This window comes from Trichosurus vulpecula, chromosome 5, assembly GCF_011100635.1.
Source record: "Trichosurus vulpecula isolate mTriVul1 chromosome 5, mTriVul1.pri, whole genome shotgun sequence".
NCBI lineage: Eukaryota > Metazoa > Chordata > Mammalia > Diprotodontia > Phalangeridae > Trichosurus > Trichosurus vulpecula.
Genome location: NC_050577.1, coordinates 106288928 through 106302951, shown reverse-complemented (window position 1 = coordinate 106302951; position 14024 = coordinate 106288928). Strand labels below are relative to the sequence as shown.

At 36.8% G+C, this 14024-nt stretch overlaps 1 pseudogene; it reads left to right on the top strand.

Annotated features, from left to right (window-relative positions):
- Positions 1–14024, top strand: part of LOC118851029 — a 62145-nt pseudogene that overhangs the window by 433 nt on the left and 47688 nt on the right.

Genomic DNA, 14024 nt, shown 5'->3' with positions numbered 1-14024 from the left:
CCGCACAACCTTTAACTTCTTTCCTACCCCAGGCTAACTTAGTTGCTTTTTCCGAGCTCATAATTCTTGGCCTTCACTTACCCAACTCTCGAATATTCAGTCGACTTTGTAGGTAATCAGTGCTTTGATTCCTCAGCTATTTATGATAAAGGCTGGTTTAGGGTTTTGCTTATCTTTGCCTTGACAATTTTAGGTTGTTTTTGTTTATCTGGTCCCTTCGAATTCTCATTTTCCAGGATAATTCTCAGGAAAATGCATTATTAGCTTTATACTGTATTGTTTTGCTTCTAAGAAACAAGAGATTGTTGTAAAGTTGTATGTACCATAAGCAAAAACCCCCCCAAAATAACCCCCCCCAAACAAACAAAAAACTCTTACAGAGGAACGTCAGGGAGAAGGCAGACTACTCTTAATACCAATCTCAGCTTTAGAGGGTTGCTAAATGTTAAAGTGACATCAAGATATAGACAATGGAGACCAATTTTGCTTCAGGAAAGGTATCTGTTGGCCCCAAAATGATTTTTTCCTCTCCTCTTGACAAGTGGTAAATAAAAGTGATTATTAGCACTGAATGGGGGGGGAGGTGTAAGAAGATATTTGAACAAAAAGCTCTCCATTTTCACATTAGAAAAATGCTAATATTAAAAACACTTGTATCTCTAATAAGCAAATGAAACAAAATTGAAGGGTAAACAGTACTTCCTAATGATGATTCATTTTTAAAAAATAAATAATAGAGTAGAAGGAGCACTCACTGGACTTGGAGCTGAGACTTGTATTTGAATCCTGACTCACACTTGCTGGGTGACCATCTGCAAGTCAATTAACCTATTAGTTTCCTCATCTGAAAATGGTGTTAATAATATTTACCTACTTCATAGGGTTATTATGAAGAAAACACACCACAATCTTTAAAAGCCCCCCATAAATGTGTTATAATTGTTATAGATTATCACATAGACAATTTAAAAGAAATTCCTTTCCCCCATTCAATAATATTTGTAAATATATTTATAATTTATGACAAACAAGCATTATGGGCGCTACCATCCTAAACCTACAAAAATATTATTTGGAGATCTTATGGGACCATCACTGAAGAAGAAGACTAATCTCTGCCAGGAGAGTTAATCCTATGAGAATGGAACACAGATTTTGTGTATCTTGGGTATCTCTCTGTTTTGGGGGGCATTTCACTTTTATAATCTATTAAACAGTGCTCAGGGTGAAAACAGTGTTCTTCAAAATACTTTGCAACTTTCCTTTGGAAGAAATAAAATAATTGAAGTTTAGAATTTTAAAATATAGTGGCTATGCTGCTGTAATACTTTTATTGATTAGACTTGTGTCAGGTGATGCTATTCTTGTTCCCCACCACACTTCTACCCTCCACCCCCCAATTCCCCTGAAGAAAACAACTCTCAAAGTTGGGAAAGGTTTAAAAAAACCTAATCAATCAGAAAAAAATTGTAAAATAGTTAATGAAGCAATGCATAGCTTGTAGGTGGTTGAATTTAGGTATACTCTAGGTCCAATGTATCTGAGAGGCATTTCCTTTTTATGTCTACTTTGAAGTTTATGTCAAGTGAATCTGGTGATCCTAATTCAATTAAATTGTGGACTGTGTTCAGGATTATGAAAATCAAGCCAGTTGCACTGGTTAGGATCTTTTTAGAGTATGGTGTCCAATTTGAAGATTTGGAACATGAATAATGATTTAGATAACTTTAATATGGGGTCTTAACCTGGGTCTTTGAATGTGTCTTAAACAATATTTTGATAACTATTTTAGTATAGTTGGTTTCCCTTGTAATCCTGTATATTTTATGCATTTAAAACATTATTCGGAGAAGGTGTCCCTAAATTTCATAAGACTGTCAAAGGGGCTAGGTTCCCTGCAAAAGTTAGGAACCTCTGCTTTAGAAGAATCCAGAGGAGGGCAACGTAGGGTTGGAATAAAGAATTATAAAACTGGGGGGATTAGGATTATTTAAAGAAGACTAGTAGGGAATTTAATAATGGGTTTAAGATTAATAGTATTATTTTGTCAGCCTTCTACTTTACAAAAACTGCTGCTGCAGGGAATTACGTGAAATATAAAGAAATCAAGGTAGGAAAGGTTGGCAAATGCTAGAAGCGTTTACTGAATGAGGCTGTTGAATACCTTTCTTCAGTAATCTCTAAGAACACAATATTCTTCCTTCTCATGGGTTTAGATCAAGCCTGATCAGAGGCAGGGGATGGAATTTATGACCTCTTTAGGCCTCCTGCAGTTCCCTGATTCTGTGTTTCTGTGCTTGGCAACATGAGAGTAAAGGTTGATTTGGCTTGTGGATCTGGCTATTTTGTTACTATAGTGACACTTTCCTCCGGTGAAGATAGAGGTATGCTGGCAGGGAATGGAATGGATAAAAGTGTTATCTTTTACCTCCTTATATACTGCATTTTAATTGTAATGACAGAAAATGAATACTGAATGGCAGGGAGGATTTAATACCTAAAGTTGTTTGGATATTGTGTTTCACTTGAACTAATGAAAATGTTCATCATCACCAAAAATACAGCCATCACTGTCAGCCTTCTACTATATGTAATTGCTATGGTTCCTTCTGCCTGTTGGGTGTTGTTTTTCTTTGGTTCATTGTTTTGAGGATCGTGTCAAGGCTACAAATCTAGAGAGATTTATGGTCACTGTCTTCATTTTAAGGTTAAAGAAAGATCCATTTAACCTAACACCATGATCTTTAAAGATCAATTTTTCTTTTTCTAGCTAGTCAAAGAAAGATTCTGGAAGTGTGTGTATTCCTTGCTAGTAGAAATTATACTAATGTAATCTGTAGCTGTCACCTGTTTCCTCAGTGGTAGCAAGATAGAAAAGGAGCTACTATGCATGTTATTTCATTTTGTTGCATTGTTTGAGAAAATATCTTTCATTACTCATCAATCTCCAAAAACAATGTCTTAGACCTTTTAAACAAACTTCCTAGTTTAGTATTCACTATTTATGAGTGTATATTAAAGAAAGAGAGGAAAAGTAAAAAAAAAAAGAGCAGGCTGTTTAAATACAGTGTCAATATCACAGAGAAATTAGAGATTTATTTGAGTGATGATACAGCCCTAAAGAACTTAGTCATTTGGGAAATCAATACTCATTACCTTTGAAAATGCTGCATATACATTTTAAAAATAACATTTAAAAACACAATTAATAAAACTCTAAATGTCAAAGCTGTAGATAGTTAAAAAAAACCCCTCTGAATTCATTCAGTAATCCTGCCTCTCGATGCACATTATAATGATGTAATTCCTATGTACATATTTCTGTTGCCTATTTGGTTGACTGTCTTGCCTTCCTATTAGAGTATAAGGTCCTTGAAAGAAGGGACAGTATCTATTTTTCTACTAAAGATGTATGCCAAGGATACAGTACACTGCTGTACTCTGACTTCTCAGTAAATCATTGTTGAGTAATTACTATTTAGATTCTCATTCAATTTAGTTCAATAAACATTTATTAAGTGCCAGCTACTTCACTGAATGCTAGGATTACCAAAATGAAAAATGTCATAGACCCTGCCCTCAGAGAACTTTTCTTCTACTAAAAGGGAAATGTCATGCACACAGAGGATTATTATGCAAAGTAGGATATGACAAAGATAAAGTAGATATTCAGAACAAAATGTTCAAGGATAATTTGAAGAAAAAATTTCACCTGAGAGAATCAGAGAAAGCATTACTGAGAAAACAGAACCTGAAGTAAGCCTTTGAAAGAAAGACTAGGATTTCAACAGGCACAGATGAGGGAATGCAGTTCATGGATGGGGGAAGCCTATGTATATGGATAAACAGAAATGGAAGATCAAGCAATCAACAAGCATTTACTGAATACTCACTATGTGATTGGGATTATGTTAAACATCAGAATATTGAATTTAAGGAAATCTGTAGCAGTCTATAGAGTTCTTGAAGGGAAGTGATGTGAAATAAGGCTGGAAAGGTAGATTAAGCCAGATTGTGGAAAGCCTTAAATGCCAAACCAAGGAATTTGCCTTTTTGAGCAGAAGAGTGATATAGTCAGGTTTGTGCATGAAGAAGATTATTTTGGCAGCTATGTGAAAGATGGACTGAAGAGGTGAGAGACTAGAGGCTGGGATAATAGTTACTAGAATATTAAACTTCATCTTAATTAAATTCATAGGAATAAAACTACCAAGGACTCATCCTAATTCCAATGGGGATCATTCTATGGGAAAACATTTTAAATGATACTCTAAGAAAATCTGATTTCTAAAGTTTACCCAACGTGGGAATTGTGGTTTCATTGTTTTTCAGTTGTCTGACACCTTGTGATCCCTTTTGTGGTTTTCTTGGCAAAGATACTGGAGTGATTTGCCATTTCCTTCTCCATCTCATTTTACAGATGAGGAAACTGAGGCAAATAGGGTTAAGTGACTTGCCCAAGGTCACATAGCTAGCAAGTGTCAGAGATCAGATTTGGACTCAGGTCTTCCTGACTCCAGGCCCAGCACTCTACACCCTATGCCACCTAGCTTCCCCAATATGGGAACTAGGTAGGTCAATATTGAAATGTATGAAAGTATGCCAAAGAAATATTTCTTGGGTAAAGTCTTACCTGAATAGGATAGTGTAAGTTAAATACTGTAATAATATATGTTATTGAATCGAAATATCACCATAAGAATTCTTTCCCAAGTTAGATGAGAAGGTTCTTAGTGAGGGTGAGAATCTGGGATCTCTGGTCAATGACACTGCGTAGAGGTGCAAATATAATTATGATTTAATTCCTGTTAGCATGCTTCTATGAAGGGTATTATATGAAGCCTTCTGCTTTCATATATCAAAGGAGACACCCTGATAAGTCAGCGTAAACTCTGAGTACAGATAATCTGTGGAATCAGATTCAGAAATAAAAAGAGACTTCTTGAGTAACCAGAGAAAGTAGCTACACGTCGAATTGTTATAATGAGACTATTTCTAATTGTTTGTTTCTTCTCCAATGTTGTATTGCCTGTTCTTTGAAATAAGTGGGTCATTGGTTGGGGTTTTGAAAGAGTTTTCATTATATGGAAATTTCCTTAAAATGGGACTTAGCCTATGTCACTTTTTTCTTTAACAAAGGCATTTACTCATATGGTGTAGTAAGAACAATAATTATAAAATATTTCCAGTAGAATCTGGGGTGTACTACCCCTTGAATCCCCGTAGAATACTTAGGGAGAAGAAGACTGGACATGATCTTAAAATACAGTGACAGTGAGGCACAAATGTAGGTAATAGACACGGCCAAGAACACAGAAAACTCTGGAACTACAGAGTCTCAATTTTCTTTCTTTTACTTTGAGGCCTTTATGAAACTTATGTAGCTGGGTTGTCTCATTGAAAGGCACAGCATCTGAGCTCTCTGAGTCAATCTTATATCAGGCTGAGTCAAACAGGCCACTTGTCTATAGAGCTAGCTCCTTGCTTACTTGGGCTTGGTTGCTGTTGGTCATCTGCAGTCTTAACTCAGCAGCTAGGTTGCTACCAGACTGGGCTGGCCAGGTTACTCTCCTGTGGGTAGCTGCTAGAATGTGCTAAGAAGGGTAAAGGGCTGCTAGGCTGTGATTGCCCAGGCTAGGTCAAACAGATCACTCAGCTGCTGCAGTCTTCTTAGGATGTGGTGTCTCTGCAGGATGCATTGAACTCTTGGATTCCTTGGGTTTGCACTGTAGTCTTCACCTTCATCCTCTGGCTCAATGGAGTATTATAACTCTTTTTTTTCAGTTAGAAGATTTCAGTGCTTTTCTTTTTTTTAGCGAGGGTAATGACAGCCTCAAATTGGCAGAAACTTCACCTCTGACTCTCTTAGAACTGAGGTTCTGAGGTTTGCACCCTCTGGTCCTTCATGTAAAATTGTTTAATAATTATTAAAGATAAATTATATTCTTTATGATGTTTAATTAAATAGAAATATTTTTCCTTCCTACATATGTTTATATGTTTTGCTCTAAGTGATTACATTAGAACCCAAAGGATAGCATAAATTGACATGGTTACTTGGACTTAGCAGTATAGAGGATGGAACTAGGGTAAATGGAAAAAAGTCACAAGGAAGCACATTTTAGCTCATTTTAAGGAAGAAATTCCTGACAATTTGAGATGTCTCAAATGAAATAGTCTGTAGGTATTTATTTAAATATAATCAGTATCATGCTAGTTTTCCATTAATAGGTTGATTTTAAATTAGTCTTTCCTGATTTTCTCTCCTCTTTCTTTCCATTTCCTGTCTCTCTGTCTCTGTCTCTGTCTGTCTCTGTCTCTTCTTTAGTATGGTACAGTGAATCAGAGACTGATCCTTCAGTTCAACTAGTATGGACATTTAATTGTTAGTCACCCTAGGGGCGACAACCTTGTTAGATCAACAAACCCAGGGTAACCTAAATACTGTTTCAGAATAGAAATTTAGGAGTTCCTTCAGGTGTTATACACCTGACAGTGAGAAACAATCAGTGCTCTCCTTCTCTGAGACCTACAAAATTTTAGGTTATGCTAAAGGACAAAAAGTATAATCCTAATTGTCTTCTGGCTTGGTCTAATCCTGTATACACATAGACAAACTTTGATATGTATATCTAGATTTACAAATCCATGTGCATGAACTTATATGGGCATACTGCACAGGCTAATTGAGAAGTGAGAAGGCATGTCGCTTGATAGGTGAGTGTAGCAGTGGAAGAAGAATAAGTAGAAAGAACTTTAAAAATTGATATAAAGTCCCTTCACTGGGCTGATGAATGATGGTATGGTGCAGTGGCTGCATAGTGCAGTGTTTAGAATGTAGGATTTGGAGACAGAAAACTTGAGTTCAAATCTCTCTTTTGATATTTACTGTGTAATGATGGTCAAATCACTTAGGTTTCCTGAGTCTCATTATCCTCATCTATGAAATGATGATAATGGAGCTCAAATGAGAAAATGTACTTTAGGGCATTACACAAATGTCAGTGGTCATTATTATTACATCTGCGGTAAGTGAGGGGCAGAGAGGTTAAGCAAAGTCACCTAGATCAGGGATGAGGTACCTGTGGCCTTGAGGCCACATGTGGCCTTTAGGTCCTTGGGTGCGGCCTTTTGACTGAGTCCAAGTTTTACAGAACAAATCCTTTTATTAAAGGGATCTGTTCTCTGAAGTTTGGATTCAGTCAAGGGGCTGCACTTGAGGACCTAGAGGGCTGCATGTAGCCTTGAGGCTGCAGGTTCCCCACCTCTGACCTAGATATTAAATATAGCCAAAATTTAAACTAAGGTACAGCAATGCCACAGTCAGCATGCTTTCCACTTTACTATACTGCCTCCTTTGGAGTTGGGTGGGAGGGAATAGGTATGTAGGTAAGTAGTTGATAAAAAGAGATTATGGGTGACAAAGAGTATGGATAACAGAAAGATTAATAGTCTCTAATGTGACCACAGGATGCTAGCTTATAACAAAACAAAGTAGAAAACATGGCAGCTAATTTCTCATCAATGCACATCAATGTTGTAATAATTCACTTAAATATCTTCTTTCCTGTGTACCTATCCTACCAATTTGAAACCTTAATCTGTAGATTGCGGCTAGAAGATTTAAACAAAATAAAGATAAAGAAATTGGATTCTGGATCAATGGTCAGTGTATTTTCACACCTGAGGTTACTAAGGGAAAAGGAAAGGAAGCAAAGATAAGAGACCAGAGTTGCAAATATCATCTGTATTTACTGGCTCAAACTAATGATGGAACCTCCAAATAGAGAATATTTTACTGTTATGATAAATTTTGCCCTAACTAGATAAATCTATGCCCCTTAACCAAAATGGTTAAGGGTGTATGGGGTGTTCAGGGAGAACTAGCACCTCTGGTGTGAGGGCTTGCCAAGCCCTTTCCAGGGCTGCTCCTCCACCTTTGGTGTTCACCTGCCACCCAACTTTCACCTGTGACTCTAAGAAACTGTAGCATGTGCAGAGGCCATACCCTGTTAAAACTCTAGGCAAATGGGCTAAACCAGGTGGAGGATAACCAACAGGCCTCAAACCCATTGGTGAGTTAGGGGGATGTTTACCCTAAGCATGTGAAGACTTCTCCTGGTGTAGTGGGTGGATGAGAACAATTCATTCCAATGAAGGAGACTGAAGCAGGCACTGTGGAGTGCTTAGCGCTTGATCAGACATTGAAGACACCAAGGCCATCCCCTGCATCTAGACCATTGTCAGTTGTCCAGACTTTTGTCTTGTCATTGGACTTAAGTGACTCTGGAAGAGAGAGTGAGGCTGAGGACTTTATGCAACTCTACCTCACTTAAATCCATTTCATAGCAAGTCAAGACAAAACTCCATGATGTCATTGGCCCTTCCCATAAGGGAAGGACAAACAGCAGAGGCAGGGGTGTAATTCTTACTTCCTTAAGCTTAGAAGGTAGTTTCTGTTTTCTTTACCTTAGTTATGGAATTCCTCTCCTTGATATGGATTAATTTAGATTTCAAATTAATTTAGATTTCAAATAATTTAAATTTCAAATTTAGATTCAAATAATTAGATTATTCAAATAATTTAGATTTCAAAAGTTAATTCAGTAAGAGGTAAACTAAAACTGCTCTACTGAGCTAATTTTCTTTACTCTTAGATGAGAGGAAGAAAAGCTTACAGTAAATGATTGACTCTTCACAGCACAGGCACAGTAACACATAGGAGCAAATTCATCTGAATTATGTTTTATTGAATAGCAGAGTTTCTGATCATTTAGCCAAGGTTTGTGCATCTGTTATTGTAGCCCAACCACAATGTATCCATATCATATTCTAAAACAACCTTAGGCTTTTCTGAGGAGGAGAATTTGAATTCTCTGACATTTAAGCACTGATTGCTAGTATGTAACCTTAGCAACGCTGAAGTCACAAATGGCAAATCTTCCACTTACATTACTTCAGTGCTGTACCTTGGACTACTATTACTCCCTACCTGAACTATTATGATAACCTCCTAATAGTTCTTCCTACTTCCATTCGCTTCTCTCCCCCACCTCCAAATTCATCTTTCCTACCACTGCTGGACAGATTTTCTTTATGTGTAGATATGGTTACACTACTTTTCTGCTCAAAAATTTCAGTGACTCCACAGTACCTACTAAGTAAAGTTCAAATGCCTTTGCCTGGCATTTAAGGCTCCTGTAATTTGGTATCGCCATTTCTAGTTTTATCTCATATAACTCTCTACCATATATGTTCTATTTTAGTTAATCTAGTGTACTCTCTGCATGAGGCTGATAACGCTGCATGGTTCTGCCTCAAATCTAATTCACTTGTGAGTCAAGACATCACCCTCCTAATGTCATTGGTTCTCTTTGAGAATGAAGGATGAACAACAATAGTATACTACTCTCTGTCTCCCAAATAAATCCCATGATTTCCTACCTTGGTGCCTTTGTTCACACTGTTCCTTTTATAATACTTCAAATGTCCTTTTTTTCCCCTGTTAGACTGTTCAATTTCTCCCCAACCTTTTAAAGCACTACTTAAATATTATTTATCACCTTTGGTCAATGAGTGTCTCTTTCCCTGGCTTTCATATAACACTTTGTTTTGCTCAGTGGACAGAGCACTGGCGCAGGAGTCAGGAGGACCTCAGTTCAAATCTGACCTCAGACACTTAATAGCTGTGCAAACTATGGGCAAGTCACTTAACCCTGTCTCCCTCAGTTTCCTCATCTGTAAAATGATCTGGAAAAGAAATGTCAAACCACTCCAGTTATCCTTGCCAAGAAAATTCCAAATGGGATCACAGAGAGTTGAACATGACTAGAACAACTGAACAACAACAATAATGTATTTATGTATTATTTTGTGTTGTAATCTATATATGTCCCTCCCCCTACTACACTGTAGCCTTCATTAGTGCAGGGTCCAATTTTCTGTAAATTTTGTCCCTCCTCCAATATTCAGCACAATGCTTTACGCACAGTAGACACTTAAATATTTTGTGAATCAGGTTGAATTGAAATAGAAACCTTGAAGCTACCTTTGGCTTTTGGGCTCTGTCTTCCCACTCTTTGATTCTATGTCATTCATCATTAAGACCCCTTTTTTCCTTCAAAATGAGTCTCAGATTTACTCTTTTACTTTCTATTTCTTCTTCTAGATGCTTCTAGACAGCACCCTTGCTATTTCATACCTGGATTGCTGCAATAGCCTTCTTGTAGTTTCCCGCACTTCCAGACTCTCTTGCCTTACCTACATTCTGCCTGTCAGTGATAGACCAATCTTTCTAAAACACAGTTTTTATCAGGTCATTTAAAGTGGTTCCTGCTTGGCTGATGTATGTCCAGACTTTGTTTGACATCTGAGGTCTTCCTTTCTCTCTCCTCACTGTATCTACCCAGTCTTGTTTCTTTATACCCACTTGTGTCCCAGCCAGATGGGACAGGTCTATTTTCTTTCCCCAGCATACACCATGGTTGTTTCTGCCTCTCTGCCTTAAATGTTCTTGATGTTTCTCTTTTATCTAGAATGCCTCCTACTTACTCTCCACTTCTCCAAGTTCTACTCATTTTTCAAGGCCCAGCTTAAGACCTACCCACTTCCATTAAACCTTTGTGAGCTTTTCTACCCCTCAATGATCTTTCCCTTTCCTTAACTCCCAATGTACTTGTTAGCACCACATGCAGGTTAACATTTAATTCTCCAATGGTTTTATGTATGATAATTCTATTACCCAGCTGGAATGCAAGCTCTTTGGGAGCAGGGGCCATATCTTAAGTTTTGGTTACATAATAGATACTGAATAAATTCTCATTCATTGTTTGAAATTTACAATTGTCTTATTGTCTGTACCTATCAGCAGTCAACTTTTCTTTTATTATAAGCTTTTAGTACTTAGTGGTAATGGTTTCATCGTGAATGACTACATTGGAACAAGAATGGTGATAATGTTAATAAATGAACGATTAAGAAAGTTATAATAGAGAAAAATGGCTCTCTTTATTGTGGGAATTAAAGCCACACTGATATCAAGTTTTATACATATATATTTCATTTATACGTACATATATACACATAAATATATATTTCATTTATACACACACATACATATATATCTCATTTATATACATTTAGATAGTCTCTCTCTTTGTATGTGTAAATACACATACATACATACATACATACATACATACATACATACATTTAGGTAGTCTAAATATAAGCAAGATAATGTACAGAGGCTTTAAGAATGAGAAACAATATGTTTCAATTTGTCAGTGACATAGACCAAGACCGGTCCAAAAGTCACTTGGGATTATTTACAGGCAATTGTTTGGGTTTGAGGAGATGCTGCTGTTGGCATTCAGAGGGAGCTGAGAAATTTGCTGCTGTTTTGGAAGAATGTGGTCTCTTAATTATTTCTATTGATTTTTGTGTGTGTTTGGTTTTTTTTTCTTTCTCAGTGTCACGGTATTTTGCCAATAAAAAAATCATGTTAGGTCATCTTCATAAATTTATATTGTTTCCTGCTTTTTAAGGTCTTATTATTCCATACTCTGAACCTGACTCTTTAATAGACTTTATTTGTTACAGAGCTGTTCTTATTTGGTTTAAACTGCATTCTTCTTCATCATTATAATGACTCCTTCCATTTAGGCAGCAATGCCTCTCACTGCCACGAAGAACCTAGAATGTTTCGCAGACCTAGAGGTGAGAAGATTGTTTCTTCTCTGAAGGGGCAATAGACCACTAGCCACAGCAGATAGCAAGGATGTAATGAGACCAGTTTAAATCTCTATTTAAAAATCTTATTCAAATTTTATTCACAATGAAGCCCCCCAGAATGTGCCCAATTACTCATAACACTTTCCTTCTCATCTCATACCTAACATTTTTTCTGGCAACTCTTTTATACAATGTTTATATATTATTTTAATTTTTTATTGTTTAAATTTTACTGTTTCCCATCAACAGATATCTGCCTTTCCTTCCTCTTACCTTTTCCCCTGCTCTCCCTGCATTGAGAAAAAGTGAAAATAAAATCATTGTTACAAACATGTATAGTTAAGCAAAACAAACTCCTGCACTGGACATGTAAAAAAATATGTTTCAATCTGTGCTCTGAGTCAGTCATCTCTCTTTCGGGAGGTGGGTTGCATGTTTCATCATGAATCCTCTGGAATTAGGATTGTTCATTACATTGATCAGACTGCTAAAGTCTTTCAAAGTTATTTGTTTTTACAATGTTGTTATTACTGTATAAATTGTTCTCCTGGTTCTACTCACTTAATTCTGCATCAGTTCATACAAGTCTTCCCAGGTTTCTCTGAAAACTATTCCCTTTATCATTTCTTATAGCACAGTGTTATTCTATCACATTCATATACCATAAATTGTTTAGCTATTCCCCCAATTGACAGGTAATTCCTTATTTCCAGTTCTTTGCCACTATAAAAAAGCTGTGATAAACATCATTTTAATAATAGGATTATTTATGTATGCCCTACATCCCCCTACTAGACTGTAAGTTTTCTGAAGGCAAGAACTACCTTAACTAGACCTTTTGATCCAGAAGTGCTTCCATATAGTGAGCATTTAAAAATGTTTGTAGAACTGATTTTAATTCTCTTCTTTGTAAGGGACACCAGCTTTTTAAGCAAACGACTCTGGAAACTCTGGGCCTGGGACATTTGTGAACTGAAGCTGTTGCTAACATCAGTAAGGGTTTAAAAGAAGTTTCTAAGCATTATATATGTATGGAGAGCAAGTCACACCTAAACCATAGCTTTTGCTGAAAAATTGGCATTGAGATAGAGAAGAATCTAAAAAAAGTAAAATGGAAAGCTGTTTCCTTATTACCTCTAGCATCAAATAGAAACTCTTTTATTTGGCATTTAAAGCCCATTATAATCTGACTCTAACCTACATTTCCAGGCTTATTGTATATTTTCTCCCTCTCATGCAATGAGTATTCCAGCTAAACTGGCATTTTTGTTGTTCCTCATATATAACATTACATCTCCCATCTCCATTCCTTTGCTATTTTGCATGCCTGGAATGTATTCCCAACTCACCTCAACCTCTTAGAATCCCTGGTTCCTCTTCAAGCTAATCTGAAAGGTCACCTACTACAAGAGGCCTTTTCTGATCCTCCCCAGCTATTAATGCCTCTCCTCCTCTTCTCCATCCTCCCCATGCTTGGATGTAAGATTGTTTCTTCTTTAAAGCAGATCTTATATTGGTGAAATACCATGGCTATGAAAAATAAACCAACATACAAATTGATTGAAATAATAGACTGTATTCTTAATTATCTTGTATTTAACAACTGCTCTTCCCCTATACTTTTAAATTTGATCTGTATTATTAGCATCTTCTTTATCACTTTCTTAAGTCCAGGTAATCAATACAATGATAGATCAATCCTAATCTGTAGAGTGTAGATTGCTTGCCATCTTGAGGAGGGGGAAAGGGAGGGAGGTTGTAAATACACACGTTGAAAATTTAAAAATGGGAGAGTTGGTTGGAGTTGTGGCTTCAGCCCACATCAGATTTTAGATCTTCCTGAGAGAGCTAATATTGCACAGCAGACAGTGAGCTGGGCTTGAAGCCAGGAAGACTTAAATCCTGCTTCTGATGCATATGGGTGGCATAGTCTTGGGCAAGTCATTTGACTTAGTGCAATAGGCAAATCCCTAAGTTACAGAAAAGGTGCTGATCTTATAGGTTAATATCAAGACTCGTGCCACCTGTTGTACCCAAGTCCCTCCCACATATACACATAGGTTGTTTTTAATATGCCTCTGTTAAAAGTCAGAAATTAAAAGTAAAATTATGGAGTACCATCAAATTCATAAAGGTGTTATGGAGGATTGAGTAGTAATAAGTATATCTTGTCCTTAAGCAACATGGTGGCAAGAATAGAGACTCAAGAGACTTGGGTTTGGACCTAAATGCTGGTTTTTACTAGCTATGTGACTATAAATAAGTTTCTTAATCTCTCTGACTCTCTGGTT